This window comes from Ambystoma mexicanum, chromosome 3p, assembly GCF_040938575.1.
Source record: "Ambystoma mexicanum isolate Mex_15411 chromosome 3p, UKY_AmexF1_1, whole genome shotgun sequence".
Classification (NCBI taxonomy): Eukaryota; Metazoa; Chordata; class Amphibia; order Caudata; family Ambystomatidae; genus Ambystoma; species Ambystoma mexicanum.
Genome location: NC_090925.1, coordinates 72,586,936 through 72,603,611, shown reverse-complemented (window position 1 = coordinate 72,603,611; position 16,676 = coordinate 72,586,936).

The window sequence follows — 16,676 nt, the reverse complement described above, 5'->3', positions numbered from 1 at the left end:
CGTGGGTATGTTTGAAAGCCAACAACTGTACCCAGTGCTCTATTAACTAGTCCTTGGTCCACTTCAAGGTTGCGTTTAAGCATTACTCTACAATGTATGGTTCATTTTAATATCTTTTCCAACCCATCTGTGTTGGAGATTGAATTTTCTAAACTATTTAGTCTTGCTGTAGCTTGCTCACACATGGGTAGTGTCATACCATGTGCATCTAGTTTGTCTGTGGCGCTAATTTCCATTATTGGTTGCATTTCTTTATTTAACATTATTTCATTGAATTTGAAACAGCTTGCAAGAGTTGGCATTAAGGCCATACAATTGACATTTTTGTGGGCTAATTGTTCCATAACATCTGTAGCACATGCATTATCACCATAAAGTGCATGAATGTGCCAAGTTTTCAATATTGCTTGTGCTTCTTTAGATAGTATACCAACTCTAATACTTTTTAAGATGATGGCATACGTGAGATCTGTAGATTGCTGCATGTTTTCTGTTAATTCTCTGTATTGGAAATGTTGCCAAAGGTTGACATTTCCAATGCTGCCAACAGTTTTACGGCAGAGTTTGTGTCCTAATGTTTTAAAAATAAGCTCACCTTTTACTGGTGTCAATTGAAGATCTCCGAAAACAATAATGTGTTTTCCTGCAAAGAGCTCTTCGTAGTTTGTTTTGAGTACTTCTTGTAATCTGAGGTGAATCAAAGCCAACATTAGGTTGGACACCATGCTCACTTCATCTATTAGTAGCATTTTCATTTGTTTTAATACTCTGCGTAGTTCCATTGCAGCTTCTGTAGAAACTTTGAAATAGTCTGATTTGTTTTGGTGTTCTACTGGCAGGAGTAGTAATCGGTGTAAAGTGACACCGCCTATGTTGTAGACAGCTAAACCTGTGGGGGCAGTGACAACAGCTGACAGTTTGTTGTTTGTCAATTGTTGAAGGAACTTACTGATGATTTTGATTAGGAATGTTTTGCCAGAACCAGCTTCACCACTGATGTACAGTAGTATAGGTTTGTAATTTTGGCAGGTGCATTCTTTGTTTTCATGTTGTACACCATGTGCAATTTCTTTTGTTACTTCTTGAAAAATGCTACATTGCTCATTGTTTAGTTTTGATTGTAGTACAGTTAAGTCTTCTTTATCTTCATACTGACACATGGTGTCATAGCTAATTCTGCCTCATTTATTATTAGTGGTTCTCCCAGTGGTTCTTGGCTTCCTGTTACAGAAGGTTGACTACTGTCAGGAGTGTCCTTATCTAGTTGGGCCTGGAGTTCTTCTTCATGTTGCTGTTCATTGTGCAACAGTGTTTTGTGCTGTGTAAAGCTTACATCAGTTATAGTGCTTTCATTTGCTTTGAAAGTGTCTCATATGAGTCATAGTCATCTAGTATTTCTTCTTCTTTTCTCCATGGTTTAAAGAGTTGTAGCAGGGACAAGTAATATAGTTCTTTATGTTGAGGAGTCTTTAATGACAATTTGATATGATGAATTCAATTTGGTTTGGTGAGTTTTACTAAGCTGCCTTCACAGTTTGTCACTCTGTATTTACCTTTTTTTTCATCGGGTTTTATATTATTTTTGTATGTGAAGTTTTGGGCTATGTGGTATAGACACATGGTTTCCAAAGTATTACTTCTGTTTGGGTAGTATGTATCCAATAAATTGTTTTTTAAAATGTCTTGGCTGTTGGGATCATGTTTGGCTATTGTTTCTATATCTTCGTATGATTTTAGAACTCTTTTTCTAGATTTAGCAGGACCAAGACTTAGCCATACTGTATTTTCAGATTTACCATACAATGCAGTACCAGTTAAACGATCTGCTGCTTCATAGGATCCACATTCTCTATGGGAGAGCATTTTTATGCCCAAGCTGTATAATTTCTGAGACACTGTTTTGTCTTATGACAGGTCATTCCAGAGGTCTTGGAGCTCTGTTTTTAATGCTTTGGTTAAGTATGCTGTAACATATTGTGCAACAGCAGTAGACTTGTCTGCAATGTACTGCACATCTATGTTTGCATTCCATAAGTGGGCAATGATTGCATTGTAATCATTGATATATTTTTCTTCTTCTGTTCTTTTTATGTAATATGTATTTTTAGGTGACTTACCTTTAACACTATGTCTAACTGCAGACATGAGGTTGTTCACTTGACCTGTATTTGTAACCAGTCTAGGGAAACCAAAGCGGCATTTGGTGTAGTATTTCCATTTGTGTTTGTATTTGCGACAACAATATTTGAAACATTTGTATCTTTGAAATTGTAAAATTTGTGCATGAAGATCACTATTTGTGGCTTCTGATGGAATTTCACAAGTGACATATTTTTCAATAAACTGTAAGACAGTGGCATCACTGCCTTGACCAAATTTAGGAGCATCTTTAATCCATAAAAGCATGTGGATATGTGGTGCGCCTCTGGCTTGGTATTCTTTTCTCCAAAAGAAGTGTTGCACTTCTCCAAGGGGAGGAACAGTTTAATCGCAAATAAAGTGTAGCATAGCAATGAAGCAATGGTGAAAATATCTGGAAACATTGACAGGATCCAGAGAACAAAGTTCTCCAGGTGTTAGTATATCTATGTTTGTTTTCTTTTTGTTTGATATGCGTAGGAAATCATGTAAATCTTCCCATGCATATTCTGCACAACTTAACGTAACAAACCAATAGGGTGGGCCAAGGTTTCTGATCATACAACGTACATCTCCATGACGTCAAAACCAGTACTCTTTAGTACCACACATATTTGCTAATAGATTTGTAATATTTGATTGTAAAACCTCATCTTTTTGTTGCACTTTTTGTAATAATTGTGTAGCTGACATATTTTGAAAGTGGGATCCTGATTTTAATGTGTGTGCAACTCCATAACATAAAGTTGCTTGTTCACTTTCAAAGAGTAGGTGGAATATGTATTCCACATTTTGTCTAAATCTGGGATCTTCAGAATACATCCGTAATGAGCGGTATTCTGATGCTGATATTTGAAAAGGTCTATTATTGTACCTTCCTCCTTTGCCAGTAGGAAAGAGTAGAGGAAAACACGTGCTTCTATACTTTTTTCCCATATGCTGATTGGTGATCCTTTTGTTTGACGCATTTGGTATGTTTCTAGTGCATCTTCTATGGTGTCATTAGAGTGCAATGGATGAATTGTATAATGGTCTAAAGTATTTGATATTGTAGCAGGATCTAGGAGCTCAAATTGACCAGCTTCTTGTGTCTCTTGAATTATTTCAGTTGTATCCTTCAAGTTTTCTTCAACATTAATTTCTTTGTAGTATTCATTATTCTCTTTAAGATATTGGAAGGCTTGTCTAACTTTATATAAATCTACCAGCTGTTGCCATATTTTGTTGTCTTTTGCAGGTACTCCATTTACTAAGATAATGAAAGATTTCTCCATTGGACGTTGCACTCCTAGAGTGTGCACATTTTCTTTTAGATCTAATGGTAAATACAATACTTTTCCACTAATACCTTTCACTAATTCAGAGGGAGGTAATTTTGCAGTTTTTGGTTGAAGGCGTATTATTGCTTGAAATGGATGCACTGTTTGAATTATGATGCAATAGCAATTATTTGTGATTACATTATTTGTGATAGCAAATGAAGGAGTTTGGTTGTTGTCAAGTTTTGTAGTGCAGTGACTGCAAAGTATTAAGGGGTCAGTTATTTCGTATTTGTTTTCTGCTATAAGGTAGAGAGCTAATTCAAACCAATTAGAATCTTCATTGTCTTCTATTTTGTATGATATGTCTACAGTTTTTGTGTTACTTTTATAAAAAGTTCTGCGGCAACATACACACATATGGTTTGGTACTTCAGCTGATGTACTTTTACATTTTAGTATTTCTTTTTTGTATGTGTCTAGTAGAAGTTTGCCATGCATAGATTTGTTGCTAATTTGCTTTACAGCTATTTCATTCTGTAAGTGGCTTTCACTTCCAAAATATTTTTTCTGGATATAGTCGATTTCTTCAAGTAGGTCTTTTGCTGTACCATGTAGAAGAATGTTATTTAAATTGGCCAGTGCTAAAGCAGGACTTTTAGCATAGTACAGTTTATAGACTAGATTTCTTATAGTTGAATGATGTGTTGATATCCTTTTGATATCATGGAAGGTGGTTTTGCAAGTAGGTCCTGTAATGCAGGCCAATGAATGTCCTTGTAGTCCTGTGTACTTGCGCACTGGACAGGTATCCATATTTTGCAGTAGTTTAATTTTGACTTTGTCTTTGCCTTTCACATATTGATTGAGGAATTGGCGTAAAGACTTGAACATTTTTTTGGGAATGTTACACATTGACGTGCATGGCCATTTGTATACTAGATGTTCTGATTCAGTTGAATGGAGAGGTAATTCTAAGTTTTCAGGGCATATTTTTGTAAACAGTATTTCTTGTTCCATTATGGTATTATTAACTTTTTCATAACCTCGACCACTGCTATGTATGGCAATTGTATTTGTTTGCTTTTGTTTGTATGCTTCTTCATTAAAGTATGGTTTTATGCTTGTAGTATGACTCCATTCACCTCTGCAGATATTTAAGAAGTTCTTTCTGTTGACATTTCGTTTATTGAGAAGTCTTTTTTTGTAATTTATTTATTAGTTTTGTTAGTGGTTTCATTTTGTTTAACACTAAAATAAATAACTTTCTTTTGAGAAGAATTGCACTGTCTATCAACGCTTCTAAGATTAATTTCCTACGATAGGTTTTAAGGGTTGAACCTGGTTTCTCTCCTGTTTTTATCAGATTCTGAAGGACTCTGTGACGGAACATTTTGGCTAATATACTTTTTTTGGTATGCTTACTTTGCACTATATCAAGATTTATAGAAGCAGTTTTATCTGTAGTGATAGCTGATTTTTTGTTAATTGTTTTCTGGTTCGTTTTACATTTTGATAGAGGAGGCAAAATTTCTATACTTGAAACTTCTTTTGTTTCACTAAATGACTGTATTAGCTGTTTTGTTTCAACTTTTTTTACACATTCTGCTAGAGATGGATGCTTAGGTTGGACATTTTTATTTCCATTTGCTCTACTTCTGTGTTGCTTTCTACGGACTTGATTTTTGGTAGGCATTCTTTAGGGTCTGTTGAAAAAATAAAGAAGGTATGGGTTGGGGTGATCTGCAATGTATGTGTGCTGTGTGCATAAGTGTTTGAGTAAGATAATACAGATGTATGTAATTGTGTGTGATTGTGCATTGGGCAACTACAAATAGTAGGGATGGGTATTCTTGAATTAATGTGCTACTAAACTGGGGTTTAGATGACAGTAAAAAGTAAGCTAGTGGTGTGGAGAAGTACAAATAGTAAAGCTAATGCTATACAATTAGAACAGTTGTTTGCTCTATAATATCAGAATTCTAGCGGCTGAGTTGGGTCATTTGTGTGTCGAAAAATAGGAATTTGTGGGTCATTCTGGCTGTAAATCGCTGTTTAAGAAATGTGGATTTTTGGACAGAATGGTGCACAATCTCTATTTTTAGGCACAGAAATAGCATGAATTAACGTTACAGTGTGTTTCAGTAATAATACAAATATTATGGTGGTATGCAACTTACTTTTTTTCTACAATGAGCAGGTTTCTTCTTAGTTGTTCTTTGTACTTCAAATTCGGCTGCTTGTTTTCAGGAGAATGGTCTTCACTGCAATTGTAAAAGAAACAAATTAGTAATTTGGTTTGTATATAGCACTGTTTTTAATTTAGACATTGATTTTTTAATTGACATCCTAAGCGCCTTCCTCAAAACCATGAAAACTATTTTATTCACAGAAGATACGTTGCACCAGTTGAATACATATCATATGTTCTTCATGAATAAACTGTATTGCAATGACTAACTGTAGCAAACAAAATATATTTAGTATGCCTTGTGAAATTCATAATGTACCACTGAATACCACTATTCCTGTAACTAAGCTCTTGCAAGTAATAGTGCCTCAATGTTATGGGCTGCTTGTGCTATATAAATATAAGTAAGTAAATAAATAAATAAATAAATACATAAATAAATAAATAAATAAATGTTTATGTTATTGTACAAGTATTGTTGTTTGAGATTTGAACATAGTGTGTACAAGCAATTTTGTTTGACTATATGCACGCTATATATTTTATTTAAAATATGTTAGTTCAACATGCTTTGAATATGTGTGTGTAAAAAGAAATTAAATAGTATAAAGGTTTGCAAGCGACAGTTGATTTTAGGAGATGGAAAAAAAAAGACAGTGAGTTCATTTTACAGATTATAAAAGCTAAAAGTCAGTTAATCTGTTTATATGAAACTAGAAGAATTGTACATGTACTTTACAGAAAATATGCATACCTGTAGTTTGTGTTCATGCATGTGGATATGCATGTAGCTGCTAGTAGAAATCTTGGAGACTTGTACAGTATGTCTTGTAGAAGGTGCTTTCCAATGAAATGACACTTGTGCTCAGATAGATTAACAGTACATTTGCAGTGCTGATCTATGATGATGCAGTTAGATGTGGAGGTCTTCTATGTGATTGGTGGATGGTCATGTGACTTCTTAGCTACATCCAATGAGGCAATGGCACAGAGAATGAAGTGGAAATGGTAGAAGGGCTGTCCATGTTACGATATGTCCGTGGACATGCGGTAGTTCGCGGACATCGGGTGTTACATCTGGGGATGTTTGGGTTGGGAAGCCATGCAAATGAGAATGAGCAGAGAAAGGGATTGGTCAGGAAAGTTTAGTGGGTGTGTTGTGCCAGGAGAGAGTTTCTCAGATACTCTTTTTGCTGAGAGAAGAACAGATAGCTATGGCTGTGTGTTTCAGAAAACAGATTATCTGGATTTTAGGAGACTCATGGATACATTGGTTGAAGGTGCATCCTGAAAGCTGTGGAGTAGCTGTAGATCTTGTATTCCCACATGTGGAAGTACACTGGCATGGAGTACGTGGAATTAAGTGGTTGGACTTGTTACCTCTCTGTGCTACTTTGGAGACAGAGCAACATCCAGATATAAATATAATTCATTGTGGAGGGAACAGGTTAGGACATGTGTCTGGAATTTCTTTGCAATTTGCAATGAACGAAGGACTTGGGAAGGTCATGGACATGTTTCCAAATTCTCAAGTAATTCTTTCATGGATTGCACAGAGACAAATGTGGCTTTGTTCTTCTTCATTTGGTCCACAAATGGAGAAAGCAAGGTGCAATGTCAATAAGGCTGTTTGTGCCTTTCTAAGAGATTTTGGCATGTCCTCTTTTCAAAATGAAAATATTATGTTTCATAGTACATACATTTTTGGCAGAGATGGAGTCCATCTTATGCTGCCAATCAGATTTTTCTGAGAAATTTACAAAATGCATTGCAAACTTTTTTAGAATTACAGCATCCATTTTGTTGCTCTTTTCAGAGCCACCACTTCCTCCCAGATAAAATTGTAATGGTTATGATAGGGCAGTGCCCCAAAATTTTAGATGTCCACAGACTTCTAAAAAATACACAGTGCCTTGCTTCATTTATTTTCACTGTTTTTTTATACAAGACACACTAGGAGAGGAGGGGAAAGGAGGGTAAGGGGGGACACCAACCACAGGGATAAGAAAGGGTGAGCTGAGAGAGGAAGATGTAGAGTGGGTTTTATTTGGGTAGTGAGCAGATCTTCTCGTGCTCTGAGACGATAGTCTCAAAAGCACTTTGAAGTCTCTCCCCCCTGCAGAGTACTGTGCCGCAGTACATACACACAACTGTGACCCTCGAAAGGTAAGGGTCATCAGCATTGTGTTTGGCCTGTGAGACAGCTTGAGGAATACGCTGTCCCACAGGAGTGTTCCTTGTGGTGACAGGTGACAGGATCAGAAACGGAGGATGAAGTAGAGGAAGTCAACCTGCTATGCTCTTCGCAAGGTACAGCCTTGCGAACGGCCCCAGTGTGGAATGACTTTAGATGTCGCTTCATGGTAGTTGTCCCAAATCTTTAACGAACCAGGCCTCCCGCGACTGAGTACCATTATGCACTAGTTGCAGGTGACTTGGTTCGCACAAGCCTTAGGACCATTCCCACGAATGGTAAATAACCGGCACACCCAAGACTCACGCCGAGTGCGGGTAGTAGGGAGTTCAACTACCTCATCCTCGTCATGCTTTTCTTCCTCCTCTGCATACTCACTCCTGTTCCCCTCTTCAGGCACTTGGGGAGGTGGTGGTGGAGGGGGTGGGGGTGGTGCTGAGGCAGATGCAGCACCACGTGGCAGCAGTGGAGCCATGGATGCCATCAGGTTCACGATGGAAATCTGCAGTTGGCAGTAAAATTCGCTGTGCTCTGTAGGATAGCCAGAAACACAATGAGAATAAGCTCTAGGGCATGGTCTTTTATAGGGGTGCTTGTATGCGGTTTGCGGACATGCGTGCTGTCTGCAGACAGATCGAACACAAAAAAAGGTTCAAAAAGTTTCACAAAGTATGTAGAAACTCAGGATTAGTATGATTAATATTTTTTATTGAAAAATATTGTGGATTACTTGAAAATGTACTTTTAAATTGTTCGGGGACACGAACAGTGTCTGCATTCAGAACAGCGTGGGCGCGGTCACATGATAGCTTCGTGAACATGTCCGCGAAGGGAGCGGCTGTCTGCAGGACACCAAATGCACCGACAGTGGTTTGCCCATGCGCGTTGGTGTTCTACGGACACTGTTCGGGTCCTGAAGTAATTAAAAGTGCGTCACACGTCAAACAAACAGTTACGGACAGGCGTTTGTTCTTAGAACAGTTTCAACTTGCTTGCGAACAATACGGACAGACATAGCATCCTCAGGACACACCTATTTTGTTTATTTTCGAACATTTTAGGACACCACATGTGTTCTTAGAACAGTTTCAACTTGGTTGCCAACAATACAGACAGGCATAGCCTCCTCAGGGCACCCCTATTTTGTTTTTTTATGAACATTTCAGGACACTGCATGTGTTCCTAGAACAGTTTCAACTTGCATGCAAACATTACGGAGCGGTATAGTGTTCTAAGGACACCCCTATTTTGTTTATTTATGGACATTATAGGACACATGGTGTGTTCTTAGAACAGTTTGAACTTGCTTGCGAACAATACGGACAGGCATATCGTCCTCAGGACACTCACATTTTGTTTATTTACGAACATCCCAGGACACATAATATGTTCTAAGAACACTTTCATTTTGCCAACAAACAATACGGACAGCGTCGTCAGGACACCCCAATTTCGTCCATTGACAAACATTTCAGGAGACAGCTTGTGTTCTAAGAACAGTTTCAACTTGCCTGTGAACAATACGGACAGGCATAGCGTCCTCAGGACACCCCCATTTTGTTTATTTACGAACATTTCAGGACACCGTGTGTGTTCTTAGAACAGTTTCAACTTGCTAGCGAACAATACTAACAGGTATAGTGTTCTTCAGGACACCTCCATTTTCATTTATTCACGGACATTCCGGACACCCGCGCTGTCCGCGGACACCTAAATTGCAAAAAAAACAACATGAAATTAATTAGAACACAATATAAAAATGTTACTTTATTTAACATGTATGATTAATTTATGACAGAGAGGGTGAGGCAGAAATTAGGGGTTTCAACAGGATTTATATGAGGTGAAAAAGGGATGGAAGTCTCATCAAAACGTTTTGGTTCATGGAGAGGGTTTTGGGATAATTGACTGTGATATGGTGAGGGGGGACAGGTACATGTGGGACAATGGTATGTAAAATGATCCTCCACAAAGTTTTTTTAATTATTAAAATTTGTCAACAGTAGATCCATTTTTTCTTCTATGTTGTGAAGAGTCTTACTCATAACAGCTTTTTCAGTAGTACTTTCAATTTTGGTATGCTCTGTACAAAAAAATATATATATGTTAAATGTATATAAAATAATAATAATTAAATGGTTTATATTGTAAAGTATCTACCATTAGATTCACTATCTTTTGACATTTACTCATCTGGGAAATGCTCCTCTAGCCACTCCAGAGTACTAGACATTTCTGTGAGAAAAAAAAAATATCATTTTTTTTTAATCTAATACAGAAAGTTTACAAATATATGAGTACAATGCAGTACACTTACTATTTCAGGTGAGGTATGTTCTGAGTGGTCTGTAGATCTGCTGTTGTGGAGTTTCTGTGAGGTAATCATATTGGAAGCCTATCTTTCTTCTTTCGGTATATTCCATTTTAAAAAATATTGTATTTATACGAATGGTTAGTGTGTTACATATATGGGTTACACTTCTTATGTATTACTACATATAATGTGTATGTGTGCTGGTTTGTGAATTTGTAAAATGTTCATATGTTATGATATAACAATTAAACATACCCCCCAGAGTTTTTGGGTAGTGGTGCTGTTGTCCGAACATGTCCGCGGACATTACAAGAGTTTGATCACATCAAACTCAGTAAAGGGGGTTCAGTATGTTCCATTTTACATATACATAAAATCAGAGTTATTATTGTTAAATTACGCTACTAAAAACCTATGAAATTCAGTGAAAAAAATGTGTTAAAGAGACGTTTAACAAAGATGTCATCAATGACATTTGTGATGTCATGGGTGTTAGTCTTAGCAGTGCACGGTGGTGGCGCGAGTTATGGTTGCTTAGCTTACCATAACTGGCGAATTTCAGGGGTTTTTCGGTTTTACTTGGAACCATAATGTCCCTTTAACAAAGTTTTTTCACTGAGTTACATAGGTTTTTAGTAGCGCAACTTAACCATAAGATCCCTTTAACAAAGTTTTTTTCACTGAATTTCATAGGTTTTTAGTATTTTAGTAGCGCAACTTAACCATAACGTCCCTTTAACAAAGTTTTTTCACTGAATATATATATATATATATATATATATATATATATATATATATTACATGGCCACGGTAGTGACCATGTAGTTATGGTTAAATTGCTGTTTCGATAGGAAGAACACTTTTTGGGTGGCTTATAACTTCGCTCTCCCTGGACGGATCCTCACCAAACTTTGCAAAAAAAAGTATTTGGGTCACTCTGAATTTTTTTGCAAAGTTTGGTGAAGATTCGTCCAGGGGGGGCAACATTATAGGGGGGGTCCCAAAACTTTTTTTTTCCCATAGACTGAATCGCGCCTACAGACCAAACCGCTCGATGGATTTCCACCAAATTTGGACCAGGAGCAGCGGCTTGGTCCCGAAAGCGTGCTTTTGCAAATTTGGTGAAAATCCGTCCAGTAGTTTTTTTTAAAATGACCAACAAGTAGGTAAAAAAAAATTAGTGATATCTGTGTTCGGTTAGCGGACACACTTCCCTGTTTGCTCCGCGGACAGTGTCCTGATTGGCCAATCGTCTTGCGTGATGTTCGCCGACATGCAACGTGTTCGCTGATTGGACGGCGTGGAGCGTGAAGCACGTCAGATTTTTTGGTAGCGCCCGCCATCTTGGATTCGCGGACGTCCGCGGACAGCGCAATGAATCTTTGTTCAAAATGTGAATTTTGTAGAGTGTGTTGGTGTGTAGGAGTGTTTGGGGAGGGTGGGAATGTATGAGATAGGATGAAAGTTGTGTTTTTTATGTGTTAGACGTTCTTTTTGTGTTCGATTTGTTTGCGGACATCACGGGTGTTCTGAAATGTTCTAAATAAACTGACTGGGGGGTGTTCTATGGACTCAATATGTGTTAGTTTTGTTCGCAAGCAAAGTGAAACTGTTCTAAGAACACTCGCGGTGTCTGGGGAGTGATCTTAGGGGGTGTCCTGAGGACACTGTCCGTATTGTTCTCTGTCAAGTTGAATATGTGCTAAGAACACCCGCGGTGTCCTGAAATGTTCACAAATAAACAAAATGGGGGTGTTCTGAAGACGTTTTTGAGAACACTCCCGGTGTCCTGAAATGTTCATAGGGGGTGTCCTGAGGACGCTGTCCGTATTGTTCTCTGTCAAGTTGAATGTGTTCTAAGAACACCCGCGATGTCCTGAAATGTTCGCAAATAAACAAAATGGGGGTGTTCTAAAGACGCTTCTAAGAACACTCGCGGTGTCCGGGGAGTGTTTGTAGGGGGTGCCCTGAGGACGCTGTCCGTATTGTTCTCTGTCAAGTTGAATGTGTCCTAAGAACACTCGCGGTGTCCTGAAATGTTCGCAAATAAACAAGATGGTGGTTTTCTGAAGACGCTTCTAAGAACACTTCCTGTGTCCTGGAATGTTTGTAGGGGGTGTCCTGAGGACGCTGTCCGTATTGTTCTCTGTCAAGTTGAATGTGTTCTAAGAACACCCGCAGTGTCCTGAAATGTTCGCAAATAAACAAAATGGGGGTGTTCTGAAGATGCTTCTAAGAACACTCGCGGTGTCCGGGGAGTGTTCGTAGGGGGTGTCCTGAGGACGCTGTCCGTATTGTTCTCTGTCAAGTTGAATGTGTCCTAAGAACACTCGCGGTGTCCTGAAATGTTCGCAAATAAACAAAATGGGGGTGTTCTGAAGCCGCTTCTAAGAACACTTGCGGTGTCCGGGGAGTGTTTGTAGGGGGTGTCCTGAGGACGCTGTCCGTATTGTTCTCTGTCAAGTTGAATGTGTCCTAAGAACACTCTCGGTGTCCTGAAATGTTCGCAAATAAACAAGATGGTGGTGTTCTGAAGACGCTTCTAAGAACACTTGCGGTGTCCTGGGAGTGTTCGTAGGGGATGTCCTGAGGACGCTGTCTGTATTGTTCTCTGTCAAGTTGAATGTGTCCTAAGAACACTCGCGGTGTCCTGAAATGTTCGCAAATAAACAAGATGGTGGTGTTCTGAAGAAGCTTCTAAGAACACTCCCGGTGTCCTGGAATGTTCGTAGGGGGTGTCCTGAGGACGCTGTCCATATTGTTCTCTGTCAAGTTTAATGTGTCCTAAGAACACTCGCGGTGTCCTGAAATGTTTGTAAATAAACAAGATGGTGGTGTTCTGAAGACGCTTCTAAGAACACTCGCGGTGTCCGGGGAGTGTTCGTAGGCGGTGTCCTGAGGACGCTGTCCGTATTGTTCTCTGTCAAGTTGAATGTGTTCTAAGAACACCCGCGGTGTCCTGAAATGTTCGCAAATAAACAAAATGGGGGTGTTCTGAAGACGTTTTTGAGAACACTCCCGGTGTCCTGGAATGTTCGTAGGGGGTGTCCTTAGGGCGCTGTCCGTATTGTTCGTTGTTAAGTTGAAAGTGTTCTAAGAACTATCGCGTTGTTCTGAAATGTTCGTAGGGGGTGTCCTGAAAACGGTGTCCGTATTGTTCGCTGGCAAGTTCAAAGTGTTGTAAGAACACTCACATTGTTCGTGGACATTAAAAGTTTCCCATAGATCATAGTTGTAATGTTTGACTCTATGGATGTGATATGCTGCGGTGCTTGTTGCCAGGGCATAGAGTCTTGGGTGCATGGCCATTTGGCCATGCACCCAAGACTCTATGCCCTGGCAACAACCACCGCAGCATATCACATTCATATTTGCTTATAACTTTGGGTGAAAAACAAATGTATAAGGAACAAAGGTATTAGATACTATGGATGTGATATGCTGCTATGGTTGTCCTTATTACTGTATACTTACTGTTTGGTCTAGTAATGGGAGTCCATGTTTTTCTTCTTCATTTCTGTGATAAATGAAAATAGCATGTTAGTATTAGTATTTTGTAATGACTTATTACATTGTATAAGCAATATACTGTTTTTTTTTTTTTCAACCCTCATATTTAGTAGAGTACAAATCAGAGTACTGTGCAATTTGCTCAGTTTCTGTATTTGTTGCTAAAATCATTGGGTCTGTGGGAGAAAAAATGTTGGATTAAAAAAAAAAACTTTTTCTGTTATGCTACAGTTTATTTGTTTGTTTTCAGTGTTCACTTTTTGTTTCTGGCTAATGCTTTATACTTTGCTTTGTTGTATTTTTTTTGGAGCAGTAACAGATTCTTCATTTGTTTTGATATTATACAATTTTGGAGCAGTTAGATACCAATTGGCGTATTCTAACTGTCTATTTTTTTAATATATTTTAGTGGTTTTGATTTATCTATTTGGATATTGTTAAATTTTGGGACAGTTAGATACCAATTGGCGTATTCTAACTGTGTATTTTTTGGCCTAATTTAGTGGTATTCATTTATCTGATTAGTTATTGTAGAATATTTGAGCTGTTAGATAGCTTTTGGAGTATTCTAACAGTTTATATTATTTTAACACAAATTTATAATTTTGGGACAGTTAGATACCAATTGGCGTATTCTAACTGTGTATTTTTTGGTCTAATTTAGTGGTATTCATTTATCTGATTAGTTGTTGTAGAATCTTTGAGCAGTTAGATAGCTTTTGGAGTATTCTAACAGTTTATATTTTTTTAACACAAATTTACTTAAAGGTTTAAATACAGTTTATTTATCAAATTTTGGTTTTAAGAACATCAAATAAGCGTTTGTAAGATTTGCTGGTAATCTCTGCTTTAGAGTAATGGTACTATCATTACATTAAAACCATCCACATTTCTTTTTTATACATGCCGTGTAGTGCCCTGAATTGGTTGTGGCTAGTGCGTGGTAGATTATACCTATTGTTGTGAAGGTTTTCTTACCAAGTGATATTTGACTATGTGTGAATCCAGTCAGCTTGCAGTTGTTTTTGGTACCATCTGCATTGTAACGTAGAAGCATTAGTATTACGTATTTACTATGTGTTTGTATTACTAACGTGGAACGATTATCTGAATTGCAGGTAGAGCATAATCTACCATGGTTTGCATTTTGTACAAGTTGCTGAAATGGAATGGATTCACAATTTGGTATTGATATATACATGAAGCGTTCATTGGGAATTTCTTCTTGTGTCACATTGTTGCACAGAGTGCATGTATGTTTCCACATGTATGAAATCTGGAAGATTTCATTTATAGGTATGTTTTTGTTTTCCAGTACTAATAGTAAGTACATTAGAAATTCTTGTGGATCTTCCTGTGAGTTTATAGTGAATTTCACCATTCCAGCACAGTAGTCCAATTGTCGTCTTATTCCAAAAGCACTATATGTGTTGTCAGGATTGTTTGCTGCATTTCTGTGAAGTACTAACATTTGCAAACACAAAGGGTCTGTACTGTGTAAGTAAACGTTGTCAACAATTGGTGGTAATTGAAATAGAATATTCATTGCTACATTTGCATAGCAATTTACACCAACTATATTTGAGAATTTAGATGGTCCAGGTAGTTCTGTATCTAAATTCTTTTTTTGGAGTTTGTCTTCCTTCTTTAAAGAAGTACCTGGTTTACTTTCTCTAATTGATTCTTTTTTGTTTGTGGTACTTGATGAAGTATTAGTTTCTTTTACTCTCTTTGGAGGATTTGCAGTGATGTCCTGTTGCATTTCTGTTTGATTTAGTTTTCTTTTACAACGTTTTAGTTTTTGTGGAACAGAATATGTGTTTAGATGCGGAGTGTATAGTGAGCAAAGTCTATTATATTCTAAAATGCAAGGAATATCAGCGTTTACCTTACTTGCATCAAAGTTGATTAGAAATAGACCGTCAAGTGTACGTAAGCGTGATAGTGCTACGTAGCTCATGCCTTCTTTAAAGACTGTGTTACCAATATCTATCATTGCTTTGTCTAGGGTAAGACCTTGTGATTTATGAATCGTGACTGCGTATGCAAGAGTTAGAGAAAATTGTTCTCTGCGTACATACATATCTTTGAAGAGAAGGAATCTAGCTGTTGAGCGTCCTATCCGTTTTATTTCTGAAAGTTTGTCAAAGAGTATATTGACAAACTGAATTTTGTTGTCACGTGGGTATGTTTGAAAGCCAACAACTGTACCCAGTGCTCCATTAACTAGTCCTTGGTCCACGTCAAGGTTACGTTTAAGCATTACTCTGCAATTTAAGGATAATTTTAACATCTTTTCTAAGCCTGCTGTGTTTGAGAGTGATTTTTCTAAATTATTTAGTCTTGTTGTGGCTTGGTCACACATGGGTAGTGTCATACCATGTACATCTAGTTTGTCTGTGGCGCTAATTTCCATTATTGGTTGCATTTCTTTACTTAACATTATTTCATTGAATTTGAGACAGCTTGCAAGAGTTGGCATTAAGGCCATACAATTGACATTTTTGTGGGCTAATTGTTCCATAACATCTGTAGCACATGCATTATCGCCATAAAGTGCATTAATGTGCCGGGTTTTCAATGTTGCTTCTGCTTCTTTAGAAAGTATACCAACTCTCAAACTTTTTAAAATGTTGGCATAAGTTAGATCTGCAGATTGGCACATGTTTTCTGTTAATTCTCTGTATTGGAAATGTTGCCAAAGGTTGACATTTCCAATGCTGCCAACAGTTTTACGGCACAGTTTGTGCCCTAATGTTTTAAAAATAGGGTCACCTTTTACTGGTGTTAATTGAAGCAGATCTCCAAAAACAATAATGTGTTTTCCTGCAAAGAGCTCTTCATAGTCTGTTTTGAGTACTTCTTGTAATCTGAGGTGAATCAACGCTAACATCAGGTTGGAGACCATGCTCACTTCATCTATTAGTAGCATTTTCATTTGTTTCAATACTCTGCGTAAGTCCATTGCAGCTTCTGCAGAAAGTTTGTAATAGTCTAATTTGTTCTGGTGTTCTACTGGTAATAGTATTAATCGGTGTAATGTTACACCACCTATGTTGTAGGCAGCTA